Source organism: Cryptomeria japonica, unplaced genomic scaffold (assembly GCF_030272615.1).
Source record: "Cryptomeria japonica unplaced genomic scaffold, Sugi_1.0 HiC_scaffold_173, whole genome shotgun sequence".
In the NCBI taxonomy this organism is placed as follows: Eukaryota; Viridiplantae; Streptophyta; class Pinopsida; order Cupressales; family Cupressaceae; genus Cryptomeria; species Cryptomeria japonica.
Genome location: NW_026728995.1, coordinates 155,001 through 172,500, shown reverse-complemented (window position 1 = coordinate 172,500; position 17,500 = coordinate 155,001). Strand labels below are relative to the sequence as shown.

At 60.0% G+C, this 17,500-nt stretch overlaps 2 non-coding genes across 2 annotated transcripts; both read left to right on the top strand.

Annotated features, from left to right (window-relative positions):
* The first annotated feature begins 11,926 nt into the window (after nt 1-11,926).
* LOC131867498 (5S ribosomal RNA) lies at nt 11,927-12,045 on the top strand. Its single transcript, XR_009366051.1, has one exon. It is a non-coding gene; the product is annotated as a 5S ribosomal RNA (ribosomal RNA).
* Nucleotides 12,046-17,226: 5,181 nt separating this feature from the next.
* LOC131867486 (5S ribosomal RNA) lies at nt 17,227-17,345 on the top strand. Its single transcript, XR_009366039.1, has one exon. It is a non-coding gene; the product is annotated as a 5S ribosomal RNA (ribosomal RNA).
* Nucleotides 17,346-17,500: the final 155 nt, after the last annotated feature.

Sequence of the window (17,500 nt, the reverse complement as noted above, 5' to 3'; positions counted from 1 at the left end):
GAAGACTCACCGCATAGGAATCGGGATGCGAGGCGAGGGATGCGGCGGGAAGGCCCCGACGGCTAAACGGAAGAGGCTGCAGGGCCGCCTCGGAATGGTCCAAGCATCGGACGCGATTGGGACGACTACCAGTGCCAACCCCTTATCCCGCGATGCGTCCGATACACAGATAGTTCCAAGGCGGCCGAGGAGCCTCACCGCATATCAATCGGGGTGCGAGGCGAGGGATGGGGCGGGAAGGCCCCAACGGCTAGACGGAAGAGGCTTCAGGGCCACCTCGGAATGCTCCAAGCATCGGACGCGCTTGGGGCGACTACCAGTGCCAACCCCTTATCCCGCGATGCGTCCGATACACAGATGGTTCCAAGGCGGCCGAGGAGCCTCACCGCATAGCAATCGGGGGTGCGAGGCGAGGGATGGGGCGGGAAGGCCCCAACGGCTAGACGGAAGAGGCTTCAGGGCCGCCTCGGAATGGTCCAAGCATCGGACGCGCTTGGGGCGACTACCAGTGACAACCCCTCATCCCGCGATGCGTCCGATACGAAGATGGTTCCAAGGCGGCCGAGGAGCCTCACCGCATAGCAATCGGGGTGCGAGGTGGGGGATGCGGCGAGATGGCCCCAACGGCTAGACGGAAGAGGCCACAGGGCCGCGTCGGAATAGTCCAAGCATCGGACGCGCTTGGGGCGACTACCAGTGACAACCCCTTATCCCGCGATGCGTCCGATACGAAGATAGTTCCAAGGCGGCCGAGGAGCCTCACCGCATAGCAATCCGGGTGCGAGGTGGGGGATGCGGCGAGATGGCCCCAACGGCTAGACGGAAGAGGCTGCAGGGCCGCCTCGGAATAGTCCAAGCATCGGACGCGCTTGGGGCGACTACCAGTGACAACCCCTTATCCCGCGATGCTTCCGATACGAAGACAGTTCCAAGGCGGCCGAGGAGCCTCACCGCATAGCAATGGGGGTGCGAGGTGAGGGATGCGGCGAGATGGCCCCAACGGCTAGACGGAAGAGGCCACAGGGCCGCCTCGGAATAGTCCAAGCATCGGACGCGCTTGGGGCGACTACCAGTGACAACCCCTTATCCCGCGATGCATCCGATACGAAGATAGTTCCCAGGCGGCCGAGGAGCCTCACCGCATAGCAATCGGGGTGCGAGGCGAGGGATGCGGCGAGATGGCCCCAAAGGGTAGACGGAAGAGGCTGCGGGGCCGCCTCGGAATAGTCCAAGCATCGAACGCGCTTGGGGCGACTACCACTGCCAACCCCTTATCCCGCGATGCGTCCGATACACAGATAGTTCCGAGGCGGCCGAGGAGCTGGGGGATGCGGCGAGATGGCCCCAACGGCTAGACGGAAGAGGCTGCAGGGCCGCCTCGGAATAGTCCAAGCATCGGACGCGCTTGGGGCGACTACCAGTGACAACCCCTTATCCCGCGATGCGTCCGATACACAGATAGTTCCGAGGCGGCCAAGGAGCCTCACCGCATAGCAATCGTGGTGCGAGGTGGGGGATGCAGCGAGATGGCCCCAACGGCTAGACGGAAGAGGCTGCAGGGCCGCCTCGGAATGGTCCAAGCATCGGACGCGCTTGGGGCGACTACCACTGCCAACCCCTTATCCCGCGATGCGTCCGATACACAGATAGTTCCAAGGCGGCCGAGGAGCCTCACCGAATAGCAATCGGGGTGCGAGGCGAGGGATGCGGCGAGAAAGCCCCAACGGCTAGAGGGAAGAGGCTTCAGGTCCGCCTCGGAATGGTCCAAGCATCGGACGCGCTTGGGGCGACTACCAGTGACAACCCCTTATCCCGCGACGCGTCCGATACACAGATAGTTCCAAGGCGGCCGAGGAGCCTCACCGCATAGCAATCGGGGTGCGAGGCGAGGGATGCGGCGAGAAGGACCCAACGGCTAGACGGAAGAGGCTTCAGGGCCGCCTCGGAATGGTCCAAGCATCGGACGCGCTTGGGGCGACTACCAGTGACAACCCCTTATCCCGCGACGCGTCCGATACACAGATAGTTCCAAGGCGGCCGAGGAGCCTCACCGCATAGCAATCGGGGTGCGAGGCGAGGGATGCGGCGAGAAGGACCCAACGGCTAGACGGAAGAGGCTTCAGGTCCGCCTCGGAATGGTCCAAGCATCGGACGCGCTTGGGGCGACTACCAGTGACAACCCCTTATCCCGCGACGCGTCCGATACACAGATAGTTCCAAGGCGGCCGAGGAGCCTCACCGCATAGCAATCGGGGTGCGAGGCGAGGGATGCGGCGAGAAGGACCCAACGGCTAGACGGAAGAGGCTTCAGGGCCGCCTCGGAATGGTCCAAGCATCGGACGCGCTTGGGGCGACTACCAGTGACAACCCCTTATCCCGCGATGCGTCCGATACACAGATAGTTCCAAGGCGGCCGAGGAGCCTCACCGCATAGCAATCGGGGTGCGAGGCGAGGGATGCGGCGAGAAGGACCCAACGGCTAGACGGAAGAGGCTTCAGGGCCGCCTCGGAATGGTCCAAGCATCGGACGCGCTTGGGGCGACTACCAGTGACAACCCCTTATCCCGCGACGCGTCCGATACACAGATAGTTCCAAGGCGGCCGAGGAGCCTCACCGCATAGCAATCGGGGTGCGAGGCGAGGGATGCGGCAAGAAGGACCCAACGGCTAGACGGAAGAGGCTTCAGGGCCGCCTCGGAATGGTCCAAGCATCGGACGCGCTTGGGGCGACTACCAGTGACAACCCCTTATCCCGCGACGCGTCCGATACACAGATAGTTCCAAGGCGGCCGAGGAGCCTCACCGCATAGCAATCGGGGTGCGAGGCGAGGGATGCGGCGAGAAGGACCCAACGGCTAGACGGAAGAGGCTTCAGGTCCGCCTCGGAATGGTCCAAGCATCGGACGCGCTTGGGGCGACTACCAGTGACAACCCCTTATCCCGCGACGCGTCCGATACACAGATAGTTCCAAGGCGGCCGAGGAGCCTCACCGCATAGCAATCGGGGTGCGAGGCGAGGGATGCGGCGAGAAGGACCCAACGGCTAGACGGAAGAGGCTTCAGGGCCGCCTCGGAATGGTCCAAGCATCGGACGCGCTTGGGGCGACTACCAGTGACAACCCCTTATCCCGCGACGCGTCCGATACACAGATAGTTCCAAGGCGGCCGAGGAGCCTCACCGCATAGCAATCGGGGTGCGAGGCGAGGGATGCGGCGAGAAGGACCCAACGGCTAGACGGAAGAGGCTTCAGGGCCGCCTCGGAATGGTCCAAGCATCGGACGCGCTTGGGGCGACTACCAGTGACAACCCCTTATCCCGCGATGCGTCCGATACACAGATAGTTCCAAGGCGGCCGAGGAGCCTCACCGCATAGCAATCGGGGTGCGAGGCGAGGGATGCGGCGAGAAGGACCCAACGGCTAGACGGAAGAGGCTTCAGGGCCGCCTCGGAATGGTCCAAGCATCGGACGCGCTTGGGGCGACTACCAGTGACAACCCCTTATCCCGCGACGCGTCCGATACACAGATAGTTCCAAGGCGGCCGAGGAGCCTCACCGCATAGCAATCGGGGTGCGAGGCGAGGGATGCGGCGAGAAGGACCCAACGGCTAGACGGAAGAGGCTTCAGGGCCGCCTCGGAATGGTCCAAGCATCGGACGCGCTTGGGGCGACTACCAGTGACAACCCCTTATCCCGCGACGCGTCCGATACACAGATAGTTCCAAGGCGGCCGAGGAGCCTCACCGCATAGCAATCGGGGTGCGAGGCGAGGGATGCGGCGAGAAGGACCCAACGGCTAGACGGAAGAGGCTTCAGGGCCGCCTCGGAATGGTCCAAGCATCGGACGCGCTTGGGGCGACTACCAGTGACAACCCCTTATCCCGCGACGCGTCCGATACACAGATAGTTCCAAGGCGGCCGAGGAGCCTCACCGCATAGCAATCGGGGTGCGAGGCGAGGGATGCGGCGAGAAGGACCCAACGGCTAGACGGAAGAGGCTTCAGGGCCGCCTGGGAATGGTCCATGCATCGCACGCGCTTGGGGCGACTACCAGTGACAACCCCTTATCCCGCGACGCGTCCGATACACAGATAGTTCCAAGGCGGCCGAGGAGCCTCACCGCATAGCAATCGGGGTGCGAGGCGAGGGATGCGGCGAGAAGGACCCAACGGCTAGACGGAAGAGGCTTCAGGGCCGCCTCGGAATGGTCCAAGCATCGGACGCGCTTGGGGCGACTACCAGTGACAACCCCTTATCCCGCGACGCGTCCGATACACAGATAGTTCCAAGGCGGCCGAGGAGCCTCACCGCATAGCAATCGGGGTGCGAGTCGAGGGATGCGGCGAGAAGGACCCAACGGCTAGACGGAAGAGGCTTCAGGGCCGCCTCGGAATGGTCCAAGCATCGGACGCGCTTGGGGCGACTACCAGTGACAACCCCTTATCCCGCGATGCGTCTGATACACAGATAGTTCCAAGGCGGCCGAGGAGCCTCACCGCATAGCAATCGGGGTGCGAGGCAAGGGATGCGGCGAGAAGGACCCAACGGCTAGACGGAAGAGGCTTCAGGGCCGCCTCGGAATGGTCCAAGCATCGGACGCGCTTGGGGCGACTACCGTTGCCAACCCCTTATCCCGCGATGCGTCTGATACACAGATAGTTCCGAGGCGGCCGAGGAGCCTCACCGCATAGCAATCGGGTTGCGAGGCAGATTATTGGGAAGGGAACCCCCTGGGATGCGGCTCAAGCAGTGCCCAAAGGGACTGGAATGCGGAATCACATCGAGAGACCCAAATGCTATACGAGGGCTCAAATCGAATTATCGATTTGGCCACGACATGGACGCATCGGAACGACTACCTTTGCCGAACCACTCGCAATTGCATCCATACCGAAACCAATAGACATTTCCGTTAGAGCCCTCGCATAGCATTCGGGAATCTCGCATGCCCCTCTAAATCGACCAATGCTGGCGCTCAACGAAAATCCGAGCGCTACCACCGTTCGAGCGCCAGCATTGGTCGAGTTAGAGGGGCACGGGGGAGAATGCTCCAGTCAACACCTCCCCTATATAAGTTATTTGTCCGATTCTCGCACAACCGTAGTCTGCCTCGTCGAATCAAACAACGGTCCCAGATTCCGACTTCCGTTCCGTAGAGACCCAAAAGCTAGATGGAGGCTCGCAAGAAAGAGAGTCGGCGCATAGCAATCGGGTTTCTCGAACGTTTAGGGACCGAGCTCACTTGCGGATAGGGCAAAATCCGCCAAGCAACCCAAAAGCTAGACGGGGGCTCGAATCGAATCGCCTAGGCGGCCACAACAACGACGTGTTGGATCGACTACCAGTGCCAAACCATTCAGCAAGACTAGTCTGTGTCGAGGCCGGATAGAGATTCTCAGAGAGCGCCCGTATAGCATTTAGGAGACCTGCCGCGTCCCTCACACTCGACAAATGGTGGTGCACGTTTATAAATCCGAGCGATCCCAACCCTTTCAAGCACCAACATCGGTCGAGATAGAGGGGCACGGAGGGGGCTGCGTGAGACAACACAGTCCCCTATATAAGTTATTTGTCCGATTCTCACACATCCGAAGAATGGTCATCAAATCGGACAACAGCCCAAACTTCCGACTTCCGTCCCAGAAAGCCCAAGAGCTATCTAAAACGTTCATGGCCGGAACTCGATCGCGGCTATACCAGTCCGCCAAGCAACCCAAAAGCTAGACTGGAGCTCTAGTCGAATCACCTCTGTGGCCATTGCAAGGACGTGTTGGAGCGACTACCATTGCCGAACCATTCCGCAGGTCGAGTCCATACCAAGGCCGCATAGAGATTCACGATGAGCTCCTGCATAGCAATCAGGAGACTTGCCGTGTCCATCACAATCGATAAATCCTGGTGCAAGATTTTTGCATCCGAGCGCTCCAACCAGTCGAGCACCAGCATCAATCGACATAAACGGGCACGGGGGGAGGATGCTCGAGAACACTACCTCCCCTATATAAGTTATTTGTCCGATTCTCAAGCAGCCGAAGTCTGGTCATCGAATCGGGTCAAAGACCACAACTTCCGACTTTACCCACAATGCAAGTCATCGAATCGAACATCGGCCCCCGAGTCGGACTCCATGCGTATGTCAGGTCATCGGACCCAAATTCCGCCTTCCTGCGCATGGCGGGCCATCAATATCAACTCGGTCATCGGACCCAAACTCCGCCTTTCTGCGCATGGCACGCCTTCAAATCGGTCATCGGACCCAAATTCCGCCTTCCTGTGCATGGCGGGCCATCAACATCAACTCGGTCATCGGACCCAAATTCCGCCTTTCTGCGCATGGCACGCCATCAACTCGGTCATCGGACCCAAATTCCGCCTTCCTGCGCATGGCAGGTCATCGGACACAAATTCAGACCTCGCCAATATGCCTACGTATCGAATCGGTCATCGGACCCAACTTCCGACTTCATCCATACTGTAGGGTCTTTGAGGTTGGCGCGGTGCGCTCAACCCGGGGAGTCGACCCATCGAAGCATACACCTCCCCTATATAAGCTATTTGTCCGATTCCCACACCTGTGTAGTTTGCACCTCTGACCAGGACATCGACCCCAACTTCCGAACTCGACTGCAACGACGGCACCAGCGCCTTGGTGCGCACCTTGCGACGCACAGTCCCAACATTCGCCTTCCTGCACATGGCAGGTCATCGGACCCAAATTCCGACCTCGCGAGTATGCCTACATATCGAATCGGTCATCGGACACAACTTCCGACTTCATCCATACCGTAGGGTCTTTGAGGTTGGCGCGGTGCGCTCAACCCGGGGAGTCGACCCAACGAAGCATACACCTCCCCTATATAAGCTATTTGTCCGATTCCCACACCTGTGTAGTTTGCACCTCCGATCAGGACATCGACCCCAACTTCCGAACTCGCCTGCAACGACCGAACCAGCGCCTTGGTGCGCACCTTGCAACGCACAGTGCCAACATTCGCCTTCCTGCACATGGCAGGTCATCGGACCCAAATTCCGACCTCGCGAGTATGCCTACATATCGAATCGGTCATCGGACCCAACTTCCGACTTCATCCATACCGTAGGGTCTTTGAGGTTGGCGCGGTGCGCTCAACCCGGGGAGTCGACCCAACGAAGCATACACCTCCCCTATATAAGCTATTTGTCCGATTCCCACACCTGTGTAGCTTGCACCTCCGATCAGGACATCGACCCCAACTTCCGAACTCGACTAAAAAGACCGCACCAGCACCTTGGTGTGCACCTTGCAACGCACAGTGCCAACATTCGCCTTCCTGCACATGGCAGGTCATCGGACCCAAATTCCGACCTCATGAGCATACCTACTAATCGAATCGGTCATCGGACCCAACTTCCGACTTCATCCATACCGTAGGGTCTTTGAGGTTGGCGCGGTGCGCTCAACCTGGGGAGTCGACCCATCGAAGCATACACCTCCCCTATATAAGCTATTTGTCCGATTCCGACACCTGTGTAGTTTGCACCTCCGCTCAGGACATCGACCCCAACTTCCGAACTCGCCTGCAACGACCGAACCAGCGCCTTGGTGCGCACCAAAAGTGCGCACTTTTGGAGGGCACTTTTGTGCGCTCCAAAGGTGCGCACTTTTGGAGGGCACTTTTGTGCGCTCCAAAGGTGCGCACTTTTGGAGGGCACTTTTTGGAGGGCACTTTTGTGCGCTCCAAAGGTGCGCACTTTTGGAGGGCACTTTTTGGAGGGCACTTTTCTGCGCTCCAAAGGTGCGCACTTTTGGAGGGCACTTTTTGGAGGGCACTTTTCTGCGCTCCAAAGGTGCGCACTTTTGGAGGGCACTTTTTGGAGGGCACTTTTCTGCGCTCCAAAGGTGCGCACTTTTGGAGGGCACTTTTTGGAGGGCACTTTTCTGCGCTCCAAAGGTGCGCACTTTTGGAGGGCACTTTTGTGCACTCCAAAGGTGCACACTTTTGGAGGGCACTTTTTGGAGGGCACTTTTCTGCACTCCAAAGGTGCGCACTTTTGGAGGGCACTTTTTGGAGGGCACTTTTGTGCGCTCCAAAGGTGCGCACTTTTGGAGGGCACTTTTTGGAGGGCACTTTTGTGCGCTCCAAAGGTGCGCACTTTTGGAGGGCACTTTTGTGCACTCCAAAGGTGCGCACTTTTGGAGGGCACTTTTCCTGCGCTCCAAAGGTGCACACCTAGGTGAGCACCTTCGACCACACCTTGTAGCACACCAAACTCTGACTTTCGACTTCATCCGCAATGCAGGGTCTTTGAGGTTGGCGCAATGCGCACAACCAGGGGAGTCGACCCATCAAACCCAACACCTCCCCTATATAAGCTATTTGTCTGATTCTCATACATGCGTAGCCTGCAGGAGCAATTAGGACATCGACCCCAACTTTCGGCTTCTAAACGAAAACAAGGTCTTTGAGGTTGGTGTAATGCGAACAACTAGGGGAGTCAACCCATCAAACCCAACACCTCCCCTATATAAGCTATTTGTCTGATTCTCATACATGTGTAGTCTACAGGAGCAATTAGGACATCGACCCCAACTTTTGACTTCTTAACGAAAACAAGGTCTTTGAGGTTGACGTAATGCGCACAACCAGGGGAGTCGACCCATCAAACCCAACACCTCCCCTATATAAGCTATTTGTCCGATTCTCATACATGTGTAGCCTACAGGAGCCATTAGGACATTGACCCCAACTTTTGACTTCTTAACGAAAACAAGGTCTTTGAGGTTGGCGTAATGCGCACAACCAAGGGAGTTGACCCATCAAACCCAACACCTCCCCTATATAAGCTATTTGTCTGATTCTCATACATGTGTAGCCTGCAACAACGATTAGGACATCCACCCCAACTTCTGAATTCGTCTGCGTTGACCGCACCAAAGGTGCACGCCTTGGTGCTCACCAAAATCCGACTTCCGACTTCTTCTGCTATGCGGGGTCTTTGAGGTTGGCGCAGTGCGCACAACCAGGGGAGTCAACCCACCGAATGCAACACCTCCCCTATATAAGCTATTTGTCTGATTCTCATACATGCGTAGACTGCAGCAATGATTAGGACATCCACCCCAACTTTTGACTTCTTAAACAAGACAGGGTCTTTGAAGTTGGTGCAGTGCACACAACCAGGGGAGTCGACCCATCAAACGCAACACCTCCCCTATATAAAGCTATTTGTCCGATTCTCATACGTGTAGTCTGCAGCAGCGATTAGGACATCGACCCCAACTTCCGAATTCGTTTGCATTGACCGCACCAAAGGTGCACGCCTTGGTGTGCACCTTGGAGTGCACTTTGGTGCTCACCTCGGTGCACACTTTGGTGTGCACCTCGGTGTGCACCAAAGGTGCGCACCTTGGAGCGCACCAAAGGTGTACACTTTGGAGCGCACCACATAGGGTCTTTGAGAGGTTGGCGCAGTGCGCACACCAAGGTGGGTGTTGAGGTGCGTGCCGAGGTGGGTGGGTGCTAGGGTGCGCTCCATGGTGGGTGCCAGGGTGGGTGCGTGCTAGGGTGGATTCCAAAGAGGGTCATAGGGTGGGTGCCAAGGTGGGTTGGTGATATAGTGGGTTCAAAGGTGGGTACTAGGGTGGGTTCCAAGGTGGGTCACAAGTTGGGTGCCAGGATGCGTGGGTGTTAGGTTGGGTGCCAAGGTGGGCTCCTGCGTGGGTGGGTGCTAGGGTGGGTTTCAAGGTGGACGCGAGGGCGGGTGCCAAGGTGGGTAACAAGTTGGGTGTTAGGATGGGTGAGTGCTAGAGTGGGTGCCAAGGTGGGTGGGTGCTAAGGTGGATGCCAAGGTGGTTCACAGGGTGGGTGGGTTCTAGGGTGAGTTCCAAGGTGGGTCACAGGTTTAGTGCTAGGGTGCGTGTCAAGGCGGGTGTCGAGGTGCCTGGGTGCTAGGGTGTGGATGCCAATGTGGGTCATAGGGTGGGTACTAGGGTGGGCTGCAATGTGGGTGCCAAGGTGGGTAACATGCTCGGTTGGTTCTAAATTGGGTGTCAGGGTGGGTGTGCACCCACCTTGCCCGAGGTGGGTGCCAAGGTGCCAGTGTGGGTGGGTGCTAAGGTGGATGCCAAGGTGGGTGAGAAGGTGGGTGATAGGTTGAGTGGTAGGATGGGTGGGTGCCAAGATGGGTCACAGGGTGGGTGCAAGGGTGGGTAGGTGCTAGGGTTGGTGTCAGGGTGGGTGGGTGCTAGGTTGGGTTCCAAGGTGGGTGCGAGGGTGAGTGTCAAGGTGGGTCACAGGTTAGGTGCTAGGATGGGTGAGTGCTAGGGTGCAAAGGTGCCAGGGTGGGTGCTAGGATGGGTCGATGCTAGGGTGAGTGGCAAGGTGGGTCCACAAGTGTCAAGGTGGGTGCCGAGGTGGGTGCCAACTTGGGTTCCAAGGTGGGTGCCAAGTGGGCGACTGCTATGGTGGATGCCAAGGTGGGTCACGGGGTGGGTGCCAAGTTGCTAGGTTGTGTTCCAAGGTGGGTGCCAACGTGGCTGCTAGGGTGCGTGGGTTAAAGGGTGTGTCACAACGTGGGTGCCAGGATGGGTGCGCACCCACACTGGCCAAGACGGGTGCAAGGTTGGGTTCCAAGCCCGGTCACAGGCTGGGTGCTAGGATGGGTGGGTGCCAAGGTGGGCACCAGGGTGGGTGCACCCACCCTGGCCAAGGTGGGTCACGGGGTGGGTCCTAGGGTGGGTAACAGGGTGGGTACTAAGGTGCGTGCCAAGGTGGGTCATGGGGTGGGTGCCAAGGTGGGCACCAGGGTGGGTGTGCACCAACCCTAGCCAGGGTAGGTCACGGGGTGGTTGTCGGGGTGGGCGTCAAGGAGCCAAGGTGGGTGGCAAGTAGCCAAGTTGCGTGCCAAGGTGGGTGTCGGGGTGGGTGCCAAGGATCCAAGGTGGGTGCCAAGGAACCAAGGTGGGTGTCTGGGTGGGTGCCGAGGTGGGAGCCAGGGTGGGTCCCAAGGTGAGTGCAAAGGTGGGTGCCAGGGTCAAGGTGAGTGCCAATGTGGGTTCCAAGGTGCCAGGGTCAGGGTGAGTGCCAATGTGGGTTCAAAGGTGCTAAGTTGGGTGCGAGGTTGGGTGCGAGGGTGGGTGGGTGCCAAGGTGTGCTAGGTGGAAGCCCGGGTGGGTCGGCATCCCATGGGTGTCGAGTTGGGTGCCTGATGGGTGCTTCTTGTCAAGTTTTAGTCGTCGGGACTCATTTCGAGCCTTAGAGGTCGTTTCTTGTCCGGTTGCCCTGTCTTCGACCTGGGAACCCAATTTTGGTCCTCGGGTCCCATTTTTTTTTGTCTCGCATCCCACTTTTGGCCTGTGGCCTTTTCGGGGTCGATTCTCGTTTTGGGCATCAGAGCATGTTTCTTCTCCTAAAACCCAATATTTGTTTATTAAGTCTCGGAACACATTTTTGTTCTCGTGGACCCATCATGGGTCTTGGAACGCATTTGTGGTCCTTGGGTCCCATTTTGCATCCCGAAACTTGTGTTTTGGTGCTTGATCCCTATTTTGGGTGCCCACCTTGCACCAAGTGCGCACCCGGGGCAAACCGAGCGCCTTGGTGCACCGGGGCAAGATCGAGCGTGCACCCGAGGCGCCCCGAACATGCACCAAGGTGCACTCGGCCCACATGTGAGCGCAGGTCGTTGCGCCCGAGGTGGTGTGTGGGCACCGCGTTGCAGACGGGACACTGCACGCACACGACGCCCCGTCCAGGTGCACGCACGTAGGCCGGGCCGGGTGCACACCCGACGCCCTAGCAAGGTGCGCGCACCCGGGCAGGGCTCACACTTGGCGAACGGGGCGCACTTCGCGAGGGAGGGTGTGCACCTCGACGGGGGTGGGTGGCCGGGGTGGATTCGCACGTGGGTCGCGGTTTGCTAAGTACACACTGCGACAAGCTCATAACGGGTGCGATCATACCAGCGTTAGTGCACCGGATCCCATCAGAACTCCGCAGTTAAGCGCGCTTGGGCCGGAGTAGTACTAGGATGGGTGACCTCCCGGGAAGTCCCGGTGTTGCACCCTTTCTTAGTTTTTCGCCGGGCGTCGCAATGCTATTTGAATAAACCTTTTGCCCGTTTGCGTTCTCGTCGGGGCCGGGCCGGGCCGGGGTGCGCTGCCCGCACTACCGCGCGCGCGGGGGCGACACCGAGCGCGCACCCGAGGCGCCCCGAGCACACAGGCCACGGTGCAACCCGGGCGTTGTGCGCGCACCCCGGTGCGCCCGAGGTGCTGCGCGCGCACCCAGGTGAAATCGGTGTGCACCTCGGCCAGTGCGCGCTCGGTCGAGTCGCGCACGTTGGCCAAGGTGCACGGTGATGTTTCTTACTCTAAGGTTCCGCACCAGACGCCCGGGACAGGTGAGCGAAGCTGGGCGGGGCCGGGTGCGCGGCCGGGGCAGGTGCACGCAGCTGGAGAGAGCTTTGGAGCACACCAGAGGTGCGCACCTTGGAGCACACTTCGGAGCGCACCAATGATGCGCTCCATTCAAAAGTTTCCTGAAAAGGCAAAAAAAGTTGAGATTATAGAATTTCCCACTTGAGAGATTGTAAAAAAAAAAAATTTAAAATGAAGGAAACGCGGGTGCCAAGGTGTGCGCGCCCGGGTGCGCAGCCCAGCCAAGGTGTGCGCACCAAGGCGCCCACCCTGGCGAAGGTGCACGCAAGGTGCGCACCCGAGGCAAACCGGACAATTAACCCAACTTTCGACTTCGCGCGCACCTGCGCACCTTGGAGCGCACTTCGGAGCGCTCCTTGTTGCGCACCAATCTTGGGCACCTCGGAGTGCACCATGGCGCCCACCAAGGTGCGCACCCGGGGCAAACCGAGCTCCGACTTCGTGCGCACCTTGGAGCGCACGAAAGGTGCGCACCATGGCGCCCACCAAGGTGCGCAGCCCAGCCAAGGCGTGCGCATCAAGGTGCGCACCCTGGCGAAGGTGCGCACCCGGGGCAAACCGAGCTCCGACTTCGTGCGCACCTTGGAGCGCACAAAGGGTGCGCAACCCAGCCAAGGTGTGCGCACCCCGGGCAAACCGAGCTCCGAATCGTGCGCACCTTGGAGCACACTTCGGAGCCCTCCTTGGTGCGCACCGATGTTGCGCACCTCGGAGCGCACCCGGGGAAAACAATGCAATTAACCCGACTTTCGACTTCGTGGGCACCTCGGAGCGCTCTCGGGTTCGCACCTCGGAGCACACCGAGGTGCGCACCTTTGATGCGCTGCCTTCACCAATTTCCAGAAAAGGCAAGAAAACATTGAGAAGGTGTGCGCACCGAGGTGCCCACCCTGGCGAAGGTGCACGCGAGGTGCGCACCCGGGGCAAACCGGGCTCCGACTTCGTGCACGCCATGCTGCGCACCTTGGAGGGCCATGGTGCGCACCTTGGAGCACACTTCGGAGCGCTCAATGGTGCCCAACCCAGCCAAGGTGCCCACCGCGGCGAAGGTGCACGCGAGGTGCGCACCCGGGGCAAACCGGGCTCCGACTTCGTGCACGCCGCACCTTGGAGCACACTTCGGAGCGCTCCTTGGTGCGCACCAGGGCGCGCAACCCAGCCGAGGTGCCCACCCCGGCGAAGGTGCACGCGAGGTGCGCACCCGGGGCAAACCGGGCTCCGACTTCGTGCACGCCATGGTGCCCACCGCGGCGAAGGTGCGCACCCGGGGCAAACCGGGCTAGGACTTCGTGCACGCCGCACCTTGGAGCACACTTCGGAGCGCTCCTTGGTGCGCACCATGGTGCCCACCAGGCCGCGCAACCCAGCCAAGGTGTGCGCACCAAGGTGCACGCGAGGTGCGCACCCGGGGCAAACCGGGGTCCGGCTTCGTGCACGCCGCACCTTGGAGCACACATCGGGGCGCTCCCGGGTTCGCACCGGCGTTGCGCACCGTGGTGGGCACCTCGGAGCGCACCGTGGTGGGCACCTCGGAGCACACCAAGGTGGGCAGCGAGGTGCGCACCTTTGATGCGATGCCTTCACTAATTTCCATAAAAGGCAAAAGAAAACGAGATTTTAAAATTTCCGTTTTGAAAGATAGTGAGAAAAAGGGAATGCTGGTGCCATCTTGAGCCCGCCCTGGTGCGCAGCCCAGCCAAGGTGTGCGCACCAAGGTGCCCACCCTGGCGAAGGTGCGCGCCCGGGCAATTAACCCAACTTCCAACTTCACGCGCGCCAGGGTGGGAGCGCACCCAACAACCGGGCCTGGGAAGAGCCAATGCGAGAAACCCCACCAAACGCTCTGACAAAAAAAGAGGGGGCGCTCCAGTAACCCCGCTTCGGAGCGCACCCTGGGCAAACCCAGCCAGGGTGCCCACCCCGGCCAAGGTGCAGGCGAGGTGCGCACCCGGGGCAAACCGGGCTCCGACAACGTGCACGCCGCACCTTGGAGCACACTTCGTAGCGCTCCCGGGTGCGCACCTCAGAGCACACCAAGGTGGGCAGCGAGGTGCGCACCTTTGATGCGCTGCCTTCACTAATTTCCAGAAAAGGCAAAAAAAAGAGGAGATTTTAAAATTTCCGTTTTGAAAGATAGTGAAAAAAACGGAACGCGGGTGCCATCTTGAGCCCGCCCGGGTGCACAGCCCAGGTAAGGTGCCCACCCTGGCAAAGGTGCGCACCCGGGCAATTAACCCTACTTCCGACTTCGTGCGCGCCAGGGTGGCAACCGGGCCTGGGAAGAGCCAATGCGAGAAACCCCACCAAACGCTCCGACAAAAAAAGAGGCGGCGCTCCAATAACCCCGCTTCGGAGCGCAGCCGGGGCAAACCCAGCCAAGGTGCCCACCCCGACGAAGGTGCACGCGAGGTGCGCACCCGGGGCAAACCGGGCTCCGACAACGTGCACGCAGCACCTTGGAGCACACTTCGAAGCACTCCCGGGTGCCCACCGGCGTTGCGCACCGTGGTGGGCAGCGAGGTGCGCACCTTTGATGCGCTGCCTTCACTAATTTCCAGAAAAGGCAAAAAAAAATGAGATTTTAAAATTTCCGTTTTGAAAGATAGTGAAAAAAACGGAACGCGGGTGCCATCTTGAGCCCGCCCTGGTGCGCAGCCCAGGCAAGGCATGCGCACCAAGGTGCCCACCCGCGGTGCACACCCGGGGCAAACCGGGCTCCGACTTCGTGCAGGCCGCACCTTGGAGCACACTTCGGAGCGCTCCTTGGTGCGCACCATGGTGCCCACCAGGGCGCACCCGGGGCAAACCGGGCTCCGACTTCGTGCACGCCGCACCTTGGAGCACACATCGGAGCGCTCCCAGGTTCGCACCAGCGTTGCGCACCTTTGATGCGCTGCCTTCACTAATTTCCAGAAAAGGCAAAAAAAAACGATATTTTAAAATTTCCGTTCTGAAAGATAGTGAAAAAAACGGAACGCGGGTGCCATCTTGAGCCCTTCCTGGTGCGCAGCCCAGGCAAGTTGTGCGCACCAAGGTGCCCACCCTGGCGGAGGTGCGCGCCCGGGGCAAACCGGGCTCCGACTTCGTGCACTGCATGGTGCCCACCAAGGCGCGCAACCCAGCCAAGGTGCCCACCGCAGCGAAGGTGCACGCGAGGTGCGCACCCGAGGTGCACACCCGGGGCAAACCGAGCTCCGACTTCGTGCACGCCGCACCTTGGAGCACACTTCAGAGCGCTCCTTGGTGCGCACCAGGGCGCGCAACCCAGCCAAGGTGCTCACCCCGGCGAAGGTGCACGCGAGGTGCGCACCCGGGGCAAGCCGGGCTCGGACTTCGTGCACGCCGCACCTTGGAGCACACATCGGAGCGCTCCCGGGTTCGCACCAGCATTGCGCACCTTTGATGCGCTGCCTTCACTAATTTCCAGAAAAGGCAAAAAAAAAAAAAAAACGAGATTTTAAAATTTCCGTTTTGAAAGATAGTGAAAAAAACGGAACGCGGGTGCCATCTTGAGCCCGCCCTGGTGTGCAGCCCAGGCAAGTTGTGCGCACCAAGGCACCCACCCTGGCCAAGGTGGGTCACGGGGTGGGTCCTAGGGTGGGTAACGGGGTGGGTACTAAGGTGCGTGCCAAGGTGGGTCATGGGGTGGGTGCCAAGGTGGGCACCAGGGTGGGTGTGCACCAACCCTAGCCAGGGTAGGTCACGGGGTGGTTGTCGGGGTGGGCGTCAAGGAGCCAAGGTGGGTGGCAAGTAGCCAAGTTGCGTGCCAAGGTGGGTGTCGGGGTGGGTGCCAAGGATCCAAGGTGGGTGCCAAGGAACCAAGGTGGGTGTCTGGGTGGGTGCCGAGGTGGGAGCCAGGGTGGGTCCCAAGGTGAGTGCAAAGGTGGGTGCCAGGGTCAAGGTGAGTGCCAATGTGGGTTCCAAGGTGCCAGGGTCAGGGTGAGTGCCAATGTGGGTTCAAAGGTGCTAAGTTGGGTGCGAGGTTGGGTGCGAGGGTGGGTGGGTGCCAAGGTGTGCTAGGTGGAAGCCCGGGTGGGTCGGCATCCCATGGGTGTCGAGTTGGGTGCCTGATGGGTGCTTCTTGTCAAGTTTTAGTCGTCGGGACTCATTTCGAGCCTTAGAGGTCGTTTCTTGTCCGGTTGCCCTGTCTTCGACCTGGGAACCCAATTTTGGTCCTCGGGTCCCATTTTTTTTTGTCTCGCATCCCACTTTTGGCCTGTGGCCTTTTCGGGGTCGATTCTCGTTTTGGGCATCAGAGCATGTTTCTTCTCCTAAAACCCAATATTTGTTTATTAAGTCTCGGAACACATTTTTGTTCTCGTGGACCCATCATGGGTCTTGGAACGCATTTGTGGTCCTTGGGTCCCATTTTGCATCCCGAAACTTGTGTTTTGGTGCTTGATCCCTATTTTGGGTGCCCACCTTGCACCAAGTGCGCACCCGGGGCAAACCGAGCGCCTTGGTGCACCGGGGCAAGATCGAGCGTGCACCCGAGGCGCCCCGAACATGCACCAAGGTGCACTCGGCCCACATGTGAGCGCAGGTCGTTGCGCCCGAGGTGGTGTGTGGGCACCGCGTTGCAGACGGGACACTGCACGCACACGACGCCCCGTCCAGGTGCACGCACGTAGGCCGGGCCGGGTGCACACCCGACGCCCTAGCAAGGTGCGCGCCCCGGGCAGGGCTCACACTTGGCGAACGGGGCGCACTTCGCGAGGGAGGGTGTGCACCTCGACGGGGGTGGGTGGCCGGGGTGGATTCGCACGTGGGTCGCGGTTTGCTAAGTACACACTGCGACAAGCTCATAACGGGTGCGATCATACCAGCGTTAGTGCACCGGATCCCATCAGAACTCCGCAGTTAAGCGCGCTTGGGCCGGAGTAGTACTGGGATGGGTGACCTCCCGGGAAGTCCCGGTGTTGCACCCTTTTTTAGTTTTTCGCCGGGCGTCGCAATGCTATTTGAATAAACCTTTTGCCCGTTTGCGTTCTCGTCGGGGCCGGGCCGGGCCGGGGTGCGCTGCCCGCACTACCGCGCGCGCGGGGGCGACACCGAGCGCGCACCCGAGGCGCCCCGAGCACAC